General features: G+C 46.2%; 1 protein-coding gene and 1 long non-coding RNA gene across 4 annotated transcripts in view; one reads left to right on the forward strand and one right to left on the reverse strand.

Moving 5' to 3' along the window:
- The window catches only part of UNC5A (unc-5 netrin receptor A), a 420,372-nt gene that overhangs the window by 275,280 nt on the left and 127,606 nt on the right, over positions 1-17,486 (forward strand). The gene's annotated exons all lie outside the window — the stretch shown is intronic.
- On the reverse strand, positions 6,323-9,149 carry LOC130369441 (uncharacterized). The gene is made up of 3 exons (XR_008892756.1): positions 8,989-9,149; positions 7,542-7,637; positions 6,323-6,643 (listed from the first exon to the last, which is right to left on the reverse strand). It is a non-coding gene; the product is annotated as an uncharacterized LOC130369441 (long non-coding RNA).

Below are 17,486 nucleotides of genomic sequence, written 5' to 3' on the forward strand. Positions count from 1 at the left end.
CGCGATGCGAATCACTGTCCTTCCGGCAGCAGGGGAGAGAGGGACAATGTGCTTGCGGCCAGTGCGTGCGGCTGGAGCGCAAGGTGTTACAACGACTTTTTCTTTGCTTGGGAAGAGTGACGACTTTTCCTTTGCTTGGGTGGAGGAACAACTTTTCCTTTACTTAGGAAGAGGAATGACTTTTCCTTTACTTGGGTAGAGGAACAACTTTTCCTTTACTTGGGAAGAGGAATGACTTTTCCTTTACTTGGGTAGAGGAACAACTTTTCCTTTACTTAGGAAGAGGAATGACTTTTCCTTTACTTGGGAAGAGGAATGACTTTTCCTTTACTTGGGTAGAGGAACAACTATTCCTTTACTTGGGAAGAGGAATGACTTTTCCTTTACTTGGGTAGAGGAACAACTTTTCCTTTACTTGGGAAAAGGAATGACTTTTCCTTTACTTGGGTAGAGGAACAACTTTTCCTTTACTTGGGAAGAGGAATTACTTTTTCTTTACTTGGGTAGAGGAACAACTTTTCCTTTACTTGGGAAGAGGAATGACTTTTCCTTTACTTGGGAAGAGGAATTACTTTTCCTTTACTTGGGAAGAGGAATTACTTTTCCTATACTTGGGAAGAGGAACGACTTTTCCTTTACTTGGGAGGAGGAATGGAAAACCCTTGGGAAGAGAACAACAAACCCTACTGTAGTTCTGCTCAACTATACCAACCACCCACCATTTGTTTATGACATATAACCATCATATATTGCTTGTTAATATATAATAGGAAATCTCAATGTATCTCTTTATACACTGTAGACTTAGCCAATTAAAAATGTAGGCCTGAGTTTTGGCTCAGTCTATGCATTTCCAATTGCTGGTGCAAAATCAAATAACAGCAAAATTCACACAGTGCTTTTAACTTACAGACTTAACAAGGAGTGTATGATGTTTGGCCATCTAATTTTTTAACACTCGAGACTCCTTCATTAAAGGTCAGCAGCTGTTCTTGATGGGATCAATACATTGCAACAATCGTTGAGAAAATTCCACAATTTGTATAGCTGCCATACACATGCAATAGCTGTCGGCCAAATGGGCTGTTTTACTTGACTCTAACATAAACTTGCACATTTGGCCAAGTTGCATGTTTATTTCAGTGGAGAGAAGGGAATAAGTGGCTGCCAGACCCCTCTAGCAGCAGCTTATCTCCGCAGGAACAAAGGATTGGAGATGGTAAAATCTAATATGCCCAATCCTTTGACAACTGCTGTCAAAGAATGGCTCAGAGGTGTTTATACACATTAGGATCTGCTGATCCTGCTGAAATCTGTGGGTTCCTTCAACTTTTTTGAAATAAGTGTGGCCAATTTATCAGTTTTCTATTACTTGAGATCCATTAAACAGATTATGGATTTTTTTGGCAGTTATATTGTAGCTTTTTGTATTGTTCTTATGTCTGATTGTGGCAAAAATAAAAAAATAAAAATCTACCTACCAGTAACTTTTTCCTCTAAAAGAATAGTGCCTATTCATGGCAAAAATAAATTATCATCAGCTGTCGAACCCTGCAGAACCACAATATACAGCACTTTCTATGTCAGCCTCCTGGACTCATATCAGGCTATGTAGCCATTAAATCCATCAATTACATTGGAAATTAAAAACAAGTCTCCAGGTGTGAAATGTACAGAATGTAGAGATGAGGCAGATGATGCCAGAAAAGCGAGCCTTTAAGGCTTACATCTGGTATAGTTATCAATGGGTATAGTTTTTTTGACAATTCTGAATACTATAGGCTGCTACTATTTCCATAAAAAAAAAAAGGTGTAGAAACATCTCAGAGATGATCAAGGGAAATGGAAGGCCCCAGAACTTAGTTTTAAGTGAGATAACAAAGGGTCTGAATATATACGTCCATACAAATAAATTAGCAAAAATTTCAAAAAATTTGTTTTTACATTCTCATTATAGGGTATTAAAGGGGTACTGCCCTAGAAAACATTTTTTTTTATATCAGCTGGTGATAGAAAGGTAAACAGATTTGTAAATTAAAGCCAACCCCTCAAAGATAGCATCAGTTGCCTGATACAGAAATGAAAATTATATTAAAAATAACTGGATTGTGCTTCAATTATAACATGATAATGTAAAATTTATTTCACAATATAAAATATATAAAAAAGGTTTTTAAACAGTTAGTCCTCAAAGCACAGGGCCCTTGTGCTTTGAGGACTAACTGTTTAAAAATCTTTTTTATATATTTTATATTGTGAAATAAATTTTACATTATCATGTTATAATTGAAGCACAATCCAGTTATTTTTAATATCCTTTTCATCTCTGTATCAGGCAACTGATGCTATCTTTGAGGGGTTGGCTTTTGTTTAAATTTTGCCATTTTAATTCCAACACCAGATGTAGGTGTATAGCCCTCTTACCTTGGCTAATTAATTGTGAGCTGCACATACCCTGTTTTGTTTTACAGATTTGTAAATTACTTCTGTTTAAAAATCTTTCAGTACTTATCAGCTGCTATATGCTCCACAGAAAGTTCTTTTCATTTTGAATTTCCTTTCTGTCTGACCACAGTGCTCTCTGCTGACACATTTGTCCATTTTAGGAACTATCCAGAGCAGCATATGTTTCCTATGGGGATTTGCTCCTACTCTGGATAGTTCCTAAAATGGACAGAAGTGTCAGCAGAGAGCACTGTGGTCAGACAGAAAGGAAATTCAAAAAGAAAATAATTTCCTGTAGAGCATATAGCAGCTGAAAAGTACTGGAAGGATTAAGATTTTTACATAGAATTCATTTACAAATCTGTTTAACTTTCTAGCACCAGTTTATAAAAAAAGTTTTCCAGTGGAGTAGCCCTTTTAGTGTAGATCCCACGCTCATACAACCCCGTGCCACCTATTAAAACCTCTGGATAAAGCTGAGTGCTGTACTTGGTAAGTAGTGGTTGTCACGATCCCGGCTGGCAGGAGGTGGATCCTCTGTGCCAGAGAGGGATTGGCGTGGACCGTGCTAGTGGACCGGTTCTAAGTCACTACTGGTTTTCACCAGAGCCCGCCGCAAAGCGGGATGGACTTGCTGCGGCGGTAGTGACCAGGTCGTATCCACTAGCAACGGCTCAACCTCTCTGGCTGCTGAAGATAGGCGTGGTACAAGGGAGTAGACAGAAGCAAGGTCGGACGTAGCAGAAGGTCGGGGGCAGGCGGCAAGGTTCGTAGTCAGGGGCAACGGCAGGAGGTCAGGAACACGGGCTAGGAACAAACAAGGGAGCGCTTTCACTAGGCACAAGGGCAACAAGATCCGGCAAGGGAGTGCAGGGGAAGTGAGGTATAAGTAGGGAGTGCACAGGTGGAAACTAATTAAGCTAATTGGGAAGATTGGGCCAGGCACCAACATTGGTGCACTGGCCCTTTAAATTGCAGAGACCCGGCGCGCGCGCGCCCTAGGGAGCGGGGCCGCGCGCGCCGGGACAGGACCGACGGAGAGCGAGTCAGGTACGGGGACCGGGGCGCGCATCGCGAGCGGGCGCCACCCGCATCGCGAATCGCATCCCGGCTGGAGGCGGTACCGCAGCGCACCCGGTCAGTGGATCTGACCGGGGCGCTGCAGCAACGAGGATGAGGCGAGCGCTCCGGGGAGGAACGGGGACCCGGAGCGCTCGGCGTAACAGTACCCCCCCCCCTTGGGTCTCCCCCTCTTCTTGGGGCCAAAGAACCTGAGGAAAAAAAACTCAATTTTTCCGTGATGAGGTCTGATGCACATTAGGAGGGGTTCTGTGCGGAAACGCACGAGACAGTCCAATCTTACATTGTTAACACAATAGATGTAGAGGGGTCTGGCGAGACTGGTCACAGGAACGTTGAACCTGTTGATAAGAGAGGCCAAAAAAAAATTTCCTGCAGATCCGGAATCCAAGAAGGCCATAGTAGAGAAGAAGAAGGTAGAGGCAGATATCCGCACAGGCACAGTAAGGCGTGGAGAAGCAGAGTTGACATCAAGAACTGTGTCACCTTTGTGCGGAGTCAGCGTACGTCTTTCCAGGCGGGGAGGACGGATAGGACAATCCTTCAGGAAGTGTTCGGTACCGGCATAGTACAGGCAAAGATTCTCCATGCGGCGTCATGTCCTCTCTTGAGGTGTCAAGCGAGACCGGTCAACTTGCATAGCCTCCACGGCGGGAGGCACAGGAACGGATTGCAGAGGACCAGAGGAGAGAGGAGCCGGGGAGAAAAAATGCCTCGTGCGAACAAAGTCCATATCCAGGCGGAGCTCCAGACGCCATCCGGAAGAACGCATGTCAATGCGAGTGGCAAGATGAATGAGTTCATGTAGGTCAGCAGGAGTCTCTCGTGCGGCCAGAACATCTTTAATGTTGCTGGATAGGCCTTTTTTAAAGGTCGCGCAGAGAACCTCACTATTCCAGGACAACTCGGAAGCAAGAGTACGGAACTGAATGGCGTACTCGCCAACGGAAGAAACACCCTGGGCCAGGTTCAGCAGGGCAGTCTCGGCAGAAGAAGCTCGGGCAGGCTCCTCGAAGACACCACGGACCTCAGCGAAGAAGGACTGGACTGTGGCTGTGGCAGGATCATTGCGGTCCCAGAGTGGTGTGGCCCCAGACAAGGCCTTTCCAGAAAGGAGACCACGGCAGAGTCTAGAGTCCTCATCAAATTTGTCCGGCAGGGACAAGCAGGGGTTAGGAGCGGCCGGTTGCTGCGGAGGAGTTGCAGGAGCCGGCGGAGGAGATGGTTGTTGCAGCTGCTGTGTCGGTGACTGAAGCTGCTGTATCTGCGGCAGCAGCTGCTGTATCTGTGACTGAAGTTGCAGTGTCACGGTGGTCAAGTATGCCAGCTGGTGATTTCGTTGGGCAATCTGTCGGACTAGCTGGGTGATCTGTCGGGCTTGCTGGGCGACCACGGTGGTGAGGTCGGCGACAACTGGCAGAGGAACTTCAGCGGGATCCATGGCCGGATCTACTGTCACGATCCCGGCTGGCAGGAGGTGGATCCTCTGTGCCAGAGAGGGATTGGCGTGGACCGTGCTAGTGGACCGGTTCTAAGTCACTACTGGTTTTCACCAGAGCCCGCCGCAAAGCGGGATGGACTTGCTGCGGCGGTAGTGACCAGGTCGTATCCACTAGCAACGGCTCAACCTCTCTGGCTGCTGAAGATAGGCGTGGTACAAGGGAGTAGACAGAAGCAAGGTCGGACGTAGCAGAAGGTCGGGGGCAGGCGGCAAGGTTCGTAGTCAGGGGCAACGGCAGGAGGTCAGGAACACGGGCTAGGAACAAACAAGGGAGCGCTTTCACTAGGCACAAGGGCAACAAGATCCGGCAAGGGAGTGCAGGGGAAGTGAGGTATAAGTAGGGAGTGCACAGGTGGAAACTAATTAAGCTAATTGGGAAGATTGGGCCAGGCACCAACATTGGTGCACTGGCCCTTTAAATTGCAGAGACCCGGCGCGCGCGCGCCCTAGGGAGCGGGGCCGCGCGCGCCGGGACAGGACCGACGGAGAGCGAGTCAGGTACGGGGACCGGGGCGCGCATCGCGAGCGGGCGCCACCCGCATCGCGAATCGCATCCCGGCTGGAGGCGGTACCGCAGCGCACCCGGTCAGTGGATCTGACCGGGGCGCTGCAGCAACGAGGATGAGGCGAGCGCTCCGGGGAGGAACGGGGACCCGGAGCGCTCGGCGTAACAGTGGTAAGCCTGAGTGACCATTGCTTTATTCTAATAGAAGACTTGGGTCCTGTATTTAAGATTAAAGGGGTTCCTAGCAGTTGGACCCCTGTCATAAGGCACGTATCACTTATCCTGTGTTTAGGGAATAAGTTGCAAGTTACATCAAAGAAAGACACAAAATTTGCAGTCGATGAATACTAAATAATAATAAATTGCAATGCCTTATGATGTACAGTACATACCACCATATGAAAAACCACGATACTATAGCAAAGTTTCATATTATATGTTTCCATATAGTGTTCGGTACAGGTATGGGTTGCGACTGGTGTTCCATAAAGCATGAGTTCAAATGTATTTTTTGTGTCTAAACCTGTCATTTTCACCAGTTTAGGGGAGAAATCAGTAATAACACTTTTTCATAGTTCAGTAAGAATGTTTTTTGGTATCAGTATTGCTCCAAAGAGCAATCCATACAGCATCCAAGAAAGTTTAGCACATAACCTGTATACCAAAACTCTACTGACATCACTATGTAGCTGTATGCCCCAGAAAAGAGTAGTCATAGGATACAGCCACATGGAAATCCTTTCCACACATTTCTACACAAAAAAACAGCACCCAGAAACATTGACCAAAATTCTGCCGATTGTGGTTTGAATTTTAAGCTGCTCATTCTTGTGCAATAAATTATGCAAATAAAATAGAAGAAGAAGCATTTCTGTAGTCAAATCCACAACACTGCATTTATTTATTGTAGTTTTACATTTCCCAAATGAAGTCAATCGGGACAATCTGTAATAAATCAGATTTTTTTTTTTTACGTCCACTTTTTTGCTACTGTAACTGCTGCAGCCTTTCCCCATAGAATTTCTGCAGAAAATGTACAAGGTGTGAACCCGTGGCCGGACCTAAAAAAGAAGGCATACACTTTTGTTGACTCTTCTTCTCTATACTGTTACCTAGGTAAAATGACATTGCTTGAGTTGAATAGATCCGGGACAATACAGTTAGTCTTAAATAAATTGGCAGGTCAGCTTAGGACAGCAGTACTGACCAAGCTTTACTGCGTCTGACATTCTGCCTAAAGCATATTGCTGACATAGCTTATGCCATTGTCCGGAGGAAACTATTCTAATACCAAAAGTGATGATCATCTAGAAACTCCCATAGGGCATAAGATCGCCTCCTAATTTTGTCTCTTTTTCCTCAGTTATTTTGGATAATAAATAAAAGTGTCAACACCACACAGCTGCGAGCCACAAATAAAATCCTGTACAACCATCACAAAAACAAGATTGCAGAGCAGAATGCAATGGCAATAAAGGCACACGTACACCCACATCACACAGCTATGGCAACAACGTACTGAAAGGAACAGAAAGACATTTGAGTGAATATTATTCACTGACAAATCTTCACAAATCACATTGTATTTTTGAACAAAACGGCTCTAGATCTTGTTTTGTATTCATTTGCTAAGGGGTTTATTTCTTACTAAATGGCAATTGGCACTTGGATCCAACAGACCAATAACAATCCCGCAGAGGAATAGCATGACCATGCATGAGCAAGTTATAGGAGCCAAAGTAAATTATCCCTGGCAATACCAATGTACAAAAGCAATTTCAATGTCTATAGTGATGTACGTGCTACATGCTCAGACCAACAAATGTTTCACATAGGAGTCCCGTTCAGTGATTGTTACGCATATTTACTGTTCAACCATGTAAGCATGCACATATAGAGAACGGCTGAGGTGAGACTGATAAAGGTTAATGAGAGATAGAAAAGGGGGGAGGTTTGGAGTATGTACTATGACAGAAACTATTACAGAAACTATTGAAATTGAATTTTTACCAGCTGCTCTGTATAAGCAACCACAACGTCACATTTATCGGGTAATACACCGTAAGGGTCATTCCATGGATTTCCATCATGGGTTTAACTGTAGATCTGCAGAAGAAAAAAAAATTGCAAGTAAATATTTTGCAGCAGATACTTCACCTTTACTATAGTGAAAGGGATGAAATCTACCGTGAAGACTCTGCAACTAATCCACAACATAACTGGCCCGCTGTAGAAATGAAATCTACAGAATGGTCATTTTTCAGTATAGAAAGTGTCCTCAGCAATGTAGATTTGTAAAATTGCAGCCACATATACATTCATTGGCCACTTTATAAGGTCCAACTTTCTAGCTCCAGTATTAGGCCCCCTTTTGTCCTGAGAACTACCTGGATTCTCTGTGATAAACTTTTTACAGGGTTCTGGAACCTCCTCAGTGATATAGGGTCCATATGGACATAATCATAATAATGGACACATACAGCATGTCTGGTTATTCATTGAAGTGATTGAAATGTAATGTTACACTTCCCCTGCAGGTTTCAGAGAAAATGCTCTTCAAGATTAAAGCATTAAAATCATAATACAGTGGTCCCTCAACATATGATGGTAATCCATTCCAAACGGACCATCGTTTGTTGAAACCATTGTATGTTGAGGGATCCGTGCAATGTAAAGTATAGGACAGTGGTCTACAACCTGTGGACCTCCAGATGTTGCAAAACTACAACACCCAGCATGTCCGGACAGCCAACGGCTGTCCGGGCATGCTGGGAGTTGTAGTTTTGCAACATCTGGAGGTCCGCAGGTTGAAGACCACTGGTATTGGAGGTTGTACTCACATGTCCCCGCCGCTCCGGACCGTCACCGCTCATCACCGCTGCCCTGGATGTCACCATCCATCGCTGTCACCCTGTCCCCGGGTGTCCCTGACGCTCCGGCAAGGCCTCTGCTTCCCTGGCATCCTCGCTTTCCGTCGCCGCCATCACATCACTACGCACGCTGCTCCTATTGGATGACGGGACAGCGTGCACAGCAACGTGATGACAATGATGAAGAGCGCCAACGATGCAGGGATCCCGAAGAGGACACGCCGGAGCCACGAGGACAGGTAGGTGATCGTCAGCGGACCACACGGGGCACCGTAAATGGCTATCCAGTGGCAGCTGAAGCAGTCTGTGCTGCCGGATAGCCGTTTATGCGATGGCCCTGACATACAAAAGCATTGTATGTTGATGCCGCCTTCAACATGCAATGGCCTCTGAGAGGCCATCGTATCTTTAAATGATCGTATGTCTGGGCCATCGTAGGTCGGGAGGTCACTGTACAAAACTTTTGACATGTCACAAGGACACGTCAAAACCCCTTAAAGGAAAACTGTCACCCTGATCACCCACACTGAACCCAATACACTGTATTATAGTGTGGGTGACCCGGAATCCAAAGAGGAGTCACTTACTATAATCGATGCTGTGGTTACCAAAATATTGGCTGGCGAAGTTCCCCTTCTGAATTCAGGGAGTCCCGAGCAGGAGGTTGGGCCCCGCCGGCTGGCCACCCCTGATTATTTAAGTCTTCTCAATCAGCTGTCCCCTTAGTAAGCACATTCATGTTCTGCGACTCCACGTCCTAGTGAACGTGAGTTGCATGTCACGTGAGCGATGCACTCTGTCGGTAGAGCACATGCGCCGGCAGTTTACATACAGAGCCGACCGACAGAGTGCAGTGCTCACGTGACATGCGACTCATGTCACTAGGACGTGGAGTCGCAGAACATGAATATGCTAACTAAGGGGACGGCTGATTGAGAAGACAGAAAGAAGCTGGGGCAGCCAGCCGGTGTTGCCCCGCCTCCTGCACGTGACTCCATGAATTCAGAAGGGGAACTTCGCCAGCCAATGTTTCGGGAACCACAGCACTGATTATAGTAAGTGACCCCTCTTTGGATTCCTGGCCACCCACACTATAACCGTATATTGGGTTTAGTGTGGGTGATCAGGGTGATAGTTTTTCTTTAATAATGGCCTTAGTGATCGGCCAGATTTCTCAGTTTTCACCCTTTCTACATATGAGCAGCCAAAATTGTGATATTATTTTTTTATTGACATGTCTGCATGAGGCCTTGTTTAATTTGACAAAAATGTCCTCTGGTTATACATTTCAATTACTATGTTTCTATACTTTATTTTTAGTATGAATACAAGATTAACATTCATATTTCACATTAAGTAACCAGTTAAAATAATTCTGCAGGTTATTTTGGATATGTGGATACCCAATATGTGTAGGTCATTTTTATTTATGTACCATACATTTTCTATAGTAAATCCCCTTACTATTTAATTTACTAAATTTTTTAGACCTTTTTTTACTTTATAAATTTTTGTCTTTATCCCAATAAAAGATTATTAATTTAAAACTTTATTTCATACTTAATACTTACACACTACTGTATGCCAATACATCATGTGTGGTGTCTTTATGGCACAGGCTGCTGCTAGGGTTGCATTCACTTTGACCCAACAGCAGGGACACTGACTGCCCTGGGGGTCCTTTCTTAATTACCAGGGCTGATCAAGTCACTGGGAAACGTGGCCACATGAATCAAAAAATTAAATGGGTAGAATCAGAGGTTCCTCCAATCTTGCCCATGCTTCAGAGGATGCCTTTAAATTGAAGCTGGTGCTTAGTATAGGAACAGCCCCAGAGTAACAAACCCCCCTCAGTTACATTGACAACAAAACACGTTGTTTCATATTGAGGACTTGCACTACCTAATGTCAAAAGACAATGAGTGGTCATTAAGGGGTATCATTGATAGTTTTAAAGGACAGCACAGGGCTCAAGTCCTGCCGGAACGCATGGGAACCGAGTTCTTGCACTTTTTTCAAAGAAGGAACACCATTCCCATTATCAGGAGTCCTGCAAGACCAGCCCTTGAGTAGAAATCTTGGATGAGTTCCCTCACTTTTTTTTTCCAGGACTTGACCCCTGGGACAGCATGAATTATAATGTGTGCAAATAACATACGAACATAAACTTAACTGACCTCTCTGAGCCCCTAATGCTTATCCTGAAACAATATAAAGCACAGATTTTTTATTACATTAAAGGGGTACTACCGTGCTGACAACTTATCCCCTATTTAAAGCATAGGGGATAAGTTGCCTGATTGCGCAGGGTCTCGCCGCTGGGGACCCCCGCGATCTCGCACGCAGCATCCCGCTCTTATCAGGCCCTGGAGCGAACATCGCTCCGAGTCTGATGACTGCCGATCACGGGGCCGGAGTATCGTGACATCACGGCTCTGCCCCATGTGACATCACGCTCCGCCCCTCAATGTAAGTCTAAGGCAGGGGGTGAGACAGCTGTCTCGCCCCTGCCATAGACTTGCATTGAGGGGGCGGAGCGTGACCTCACACGGGGGCGGAGCTGTGACATCATGATCACCGGCCCCGTCATCAGACCCGGAGCAGATGTTCGCTCCAGGGCCTGATGAGAGCGGGGTGCTGAGTGTGAGATCGCGGGGGTCCCCAGCGGCGGGACCCCGTGCGATCAGGCAACTTATCCCCTATGCTTTAGATAGGGGCTAAGTTGTCAGCACAGTAGTACCCCTTTAAAGAGTAATTTATTAAAATATAATTATGTAATAAAATAGTACATACTTACTGAAAAATGTAGAGCAATGAAAATATAATCTGTAGGGTGATTCACACATTTATATTTTCACTTTGTTTATGCCCATATTTTTATTTATTTTTTTACAAAATTGGGAATAGATCCCAGAAGGAGGTGGAAGAAAAAGATTCATTCTTGATTGTAGTCTCAAATGGGTCTCAATTACAAACACAGGCCATCCTGACATCTTTTTCAGCAATTTATGCCAAGGAGCTCTTTTGTAGAATCAGACCAACCAAAGCTTCTTGCCTCTATGATCTTGTTGTTGGTTTGATTCACTGGTTGTCACAAAAACATTAAAGGGGTACACTGCCCCTAGACATCTTAACCACTATCCAAAGGAAAGGGGATAAGATGTCTGATCGCAGGGGTCCTGCCCCCGTGATCTCAGTGCAGCACTTGGCATTCTAATCAGTATGTTTTGAATGCTGGGTTCCCATGGCCTTTGTGACATAACACCACGCCCCCTCCATTCATGACCCCCATGATCAGATATTTTATCCCCTATCCTTTGGGGAATAGGGGATAATGTCTGTAGAGCAACAGTTCTTTTTTTTTTTTTTTTCAGATCCTAAGAGAGGTCTTTGCCATTAGGTGCCATGTTGAACTTCCAGTGACAAGTATTAGAGAGTGTGAGAGCAATAACACCAAATTTAAGACACCTACTCCCCATTCATATCTGAGACCTTGTAACACTAATAAGTCAAATGACACAGAGGAGTGCAAATGGCTATTTGGGCAAATTTAGACATTTCCACTTAGGGCTGTACTCACTTTTGTTGTCAATGCTGTTGTGTGTTGAGTTATTTTGAGAGGACAGAACAATAAACACTGTTATACAGGCTGTGCACTCTCCACTTTACATTGTAGAAGAGTGGGATTTCTTCAGTTTCTCATGTAAAGACATAACATATTAAGAAAAATGTGAGCCTATATATATGTATAAAGCCTGATGGGCTGTATTTGTGCGAGGGGCGGAAGTAATTATCGCTCCCTGCACTTCCAGGTGGGGCTTATTGGGAACAGGTGGGGGCGTGTGTATATAACTTCCCCCTCTCCTACAGGGGCGGAGCACGTGTCGTTTGTGGAATCTCTGCTTCCTGTGGCAGGCTGGTGTTTGAATCTCCCACAAAAATCTTCAGAGCTGCTGCTCACGGTGCGGAGGCCTTGCTGATCATGAGTCTGGGGGGTGCAGGTGCGGCATTCCTGGCAGCTCTGCTGGCTGTCTTATCTGGGGATGCTGTGTCTCACTCTGATTATAAGGTAATATTGGGCAGGTATGGTGCTGACTGGCTCTGCCCGCAGCGGTAGTGGGGGCCAGGAGCGGCAAGCATGTGAGTTAAATCTGTGCTGGGGGTGGTGCGGCCTCAGCATTTCGCGCAGCCCGCTAGCTGCCTCATGGCGAAATGTGGACCGCCCGCCACCCACACAGCTACAATTGTCTATGCTCTTGGGACAGGTTGCGGCAGCTGCCCAGTCCTCGTTAGGCGGTCCTGTCAGCTTGTCTGCTATCGTTAATCTAAAGTATAGTGTAATGCTCTGCGGAGGGTTGTTTCAATATAACGTTTGCTGTATACAGTGTGGTGCAATGCTCTGCAAAGAGTCGTTTCAATATAACTTTTGCTGTGTGCTGTGGTGCTCTGCGGGGTATACGGTGCCCTTGCAGTATACGGTACAGTGTAATGCTCTGCAAAGGGTCTCGTTACAATATAACATGTACTGTATAACGGTATAGTGCAATGCTCTGCAGATGGTCTCGTTACAATATAGTATACATGATATACAGCTATGGCGATATGCTCTGCAGATTGTCTTGTTACAATATAGTATACATGATATTTAGTTAAGGTGCAATGCTCTGCAGATGGTCTCATTACAATATAGTATACATGATATACAGCTATGGTGCTATGCTCTGCAGATGGTCTTGTTACAATATAATATATACTATATACAGTATAGTGCTATACTCTGCAGATGGTCTCATTATAAACAAACTTTATACAGTTAGTGCAATGCTCTGCAGATGGGATGGTTTCAATACAACATATTATATAGGGCATAGTGCAATGCTCTGCAGAGGGTCGTTACAGTTAGCATGTCCAGTGTGGTGCAGTGCTCTGCGAAGGGTCTTGTTGCAACACAGGGTGGCATTTACTGTGCGGTGTGGTGCAATACTCTGCAGAGGATCACGTTGCAGGGTAGCATATGCTGTGTGTGGTGATGCAGTGCTCTGTAGACTGTCTTGTTTCAATATAGTATATAGTAGGGTGCAATGCTCTGTAGAGATATAACATAGGCTACATCCATTTAAATCATAGTATACACAGTGTAATGCTCGTTATGTGAACGATCATGGTATCCATACGGTTCTTACACTTGGTTTATTATGGGCATACACGCATTACTGGTACAAGGTGCACACGAGTAGAGCATCTTCACGGTTTGATAACTCCATGAGTTTCTTATTGTCCGTACTCTCATGGTTAATTCATACGCTTATGGCACACTGCTCGTACGCGCATAGTATGTATACAGTTTCATGTGCTAATATCATTATATACGGTACATATACTCACTGACGATACATTCACAGCATTTATACTGGGCAAACTCGTTTATGCTGTTCACCTCATGGTTATTCTCTCACTCACTGGTGTTCTACACGGTCCACAAACTTGGCATTTATGCTGTTCACATATTCTTGGCATGTTCACGGTCTTACATTCTTTCTACCATGTTACGTTCATGGCAATCAAACACGTCGTAATTATCACTGGTTCATACGCTCAAAGTATCATTCGGTTCATATGTTAATGGTATTTCATACTGGTTACGGCAGTATACTGCCTATAGCAATTATACGGTTCATACACTCATGGCAGTTATAGTGGTCACACTCTCACGGTTCTTAAGTTGTTCACATGTTCACCGCATTCATACACGCAGGTTTCATACGCTCATGGCAGTTATATTGGTCACACGGTTATGGTTTTGTTGTTCGCGCATTCATACACGCAGGGTTCATACGGTTCATACGCGCATGGCGGTTGTATTGGTTGCACGGTCATGGTTTTGTTGTTCACGCATTCACCGCATTCATACACGCAGGTTTCATACGCTCATGGCAGTTACATTGGTCACACGGTTATGGTTTTGTTGTTCACACGTTCATCGCATTCATACACGCAGGGTTCATACGCTCATGGCAGTTATATTGGTTACACGGTCATGGTTTTGTTGTTCACCGCATTCATACACGCAGGTTTCATACGCTCATGGCAGTTACATTGGTCACACGGTTATGGTTTTGTTGTTCACACGTTAATCGCATTCATACATGCAGGGTTCATACGCTCATGGCAATTATATTGGTTACACGGTCATTGTTTTGTTGTTCACACGTTCACCGCATTCACACGCTCATGGCAGTTATATTGGTTACACGGTCATGGTTTTGTTGTTCACATGTTCACCGCATTCATACACGCAGGTTTCCTATGGTTCTCACACATAGTGTCATGCTGTTTCATGCAGTTGTTGCCACGCGCTCATAGCATGTTCACAGCATTACACTGCTTATAGTACTCATACCTCATAGCGTCATACCACATATTAATTTGTAGCACATATGCTCGACGCTTATACTGCACATGTACTTGTAGCATTTATACTACACATACACATGGCCAACATCAGGCACATACGCTCTTAGCATTGATACCGCAAGTATACTCATAGCATTATACTGCTCATAGTATCATATCACTATACGCTCATAGCATTTATACCACATACACGCTCGTTGTATTCATACCACAGACATGTTCACGTCATGTATATTGCACATATAATTGTAGCAGTACACTACACGGATATTCGTAGCTTTCATTCTGTACATACGATGGTAGTAATTATTATGCTGACACGTTGTAGTACTTATCCTGCGTACATGTAGCATTCATTCTGTTATGTTATCTGCACTAACATCTATAGCGTTTATTGTACATGGGTAATGGTATTTATTCTGCATGTTCATCCATAGCGTCTACACTACACACACTGTTACGCCGAGCGCTCCGGGTCCCCGCTCCTCCCCGGAGCGCTCGCTACACTCTCCCCACTGCAGCGCTCCGGTCAGATCCACTGACCCGGGGCGCTGCGATTCCGCTTCCAGCCGGGATGCGATTCGCGATGCGGGTAGCGCCCGCTCGCGATGCGCACCCCGGCTCCCGTACCTGACTCGCTCTCCCTCGGTCCTGTCCCGGCGCGCGCGGCCCCGCTCCCTAGGGCGCGCGCGCGCCGGGTCTTTGCGATTTAAAGGGCCACTGCGCCGCTGATTGGCGCAGTGATTCCAATTAGTGTGTTCACCTGTGCACTTCCCTATATCACCTCACTTCCCCTGCACTCCCTTGCCGGATCTTGTTGCCATCGTGCCAGTGAAAGCGTTTCCTTGTGTGTTCCTAGCCTGTGTTCCAGACCTCCTGCCGTTGCCCCTGACTACGATCCTTGCTGCCTGCCCCGACCTTCTGCTACGTCCGACCTTGCTTCTGTCTACTCCCTTGTACCGCGCCTATCTTCAGCAGCCAGAGAGGTGAGCCGTTGCTAGTGGATACGACCTGGTCACTACCGCCGCAGCAAGACCATCCCGCTTTGCGGCGGGCTCTGGTGAAAACCAGTAGTGACTTAGAACCGATCCACTAGCACGGTCCACGCCAATCCCTCTCTGGCACAGAGGATCCACTACCTGCCAGCCGGCATCGTGACAGTAGATCCGGCCATGGATCCCGCTGAAGTTCCTCTGCCAGTTGTCGCTGACCTTACCACGGTGGTCGCCCAGCAGTCACAACAGATAGCGCAACAAGGCCAACAGCTGTCTCAACTGTCCGTTATGCTACAGCAGTTACTACCACAGCTTCAGCAGTCATCTCCTCCGCCAGCTCCTGCACCTCCTCCGCAGCGAGTGGCCGCTCCTGGTCTACGCCTATCCTTGCCGGATAAATTTGATGGGGACTCTAAGTTTTGCCGTGGCTTTCTTTCCCAATGTTCCCTGCATCTGGAGATGATGTCGGACCAGTTTCCCACTGAAAGGTCTAAGGTGGCTTTCGTAGTCAGCCTTCTGTCTGGAAAAGCCCTGTCTTGGGCCACACCGCTCTGGGACCGCAATGACCCCGTCACTGCCTCTGTACACTCCTTCTTCTCGGAAATCCGAAGTGTCTTTGAGGAACCTGCCCGAGCCTCTTCTGCTGAGACTGCCCTGTTGAACCTGGTCCAGGGTAATTCTTCCGTTGGCGAGTATGCCGTACAATTCCGTACTCTTGCTTCAGAATTATCCTGGAATAATGAGGCCCTCTGCGCGACCTTTAAAAAAGGCCTATCCAGCAACATTAAAGATGTTCTGGCCGCACGAGAAATTCCTGCTAATCTACATGAACTCATTCACCTAGCCACTCGCATTGACATGCGTTTTTCCGAAAGGCGTCAGGAGCTCCGCCAAGATATGGACTCTGTTCGCACGAGGCGTTTCTTCTCCTCGGCTCCTCTCTCCTCTGGTCCCCTGCAATCCGTTCCTGTGCCTCCCGCCGTGGAGGCTATGCAGGTCGACCGGTCTCGCCTGACACCTCAAGAGAGGACACGACGCCGCATGGAGAACCTCTGCCTGTACTGTGCTAGTACCGAACACTTCCTGAGGGATTGTCCTATCCGTCCTCCCCGCCTGGAAAGACGTACGCTGACTCCGCACAAAGGTGAGACAGTCCTTGATGTCTACTCTGCTTCTCCACGTCTTACTGTGCCTGTGCGGATGTCTGCCTCTGCCTTCTCCTTCTCTACTGTGGCCTTCTTGGACTCTGGATCTGCAGGAAATTTTATTTTGGCCTCTCTCGTCAACAGGTTCAACATCCCAGTGACCAGTCTCGCCAGACCCCTTTACATCAATTGTGTAAACAATGAAAGATTGGACTGTACCATACGTTTCCGCACGGAGCCCCTTCTAATGAGCATCGGATCTCATCACGAGAGGATTGAACTTTTGGTCCTCCCCAATTGCACCTCGGAAATTCTCCTTGGACTTCCCTGGCTTCAACTTCATTCCCCAACCCTGGATTGGTCCACTGGGGAGATCAAGAGTTGGGGGCCCTCTTGTTCCAAGGACTGTCTAAAACCGGTTCCCAGTAACCCTTGCCGTGACTCTGTGGTTCCTCCAGTAACCGGTCTCCCTAAGGCCTATATGGACTTCGCGGATGTTTTCTGCAAAAAACAAGCTGAGACTCTACCTCC

Source organism: Hyla sarda, chromosome 4 (assembly GCF_029499605.1).
Source record: "Hyla sarda isolate aHylSar1 chromosome 4, aHylSar1.hap1, whole genome shotgun sequence".
Classification (NCBI taxonomy): domain Eukaryota; kingdom Metazoa; phylum Chordata; class Amphibia; order Anura; family Hylidae; genus Hyla; species Hyla sarda.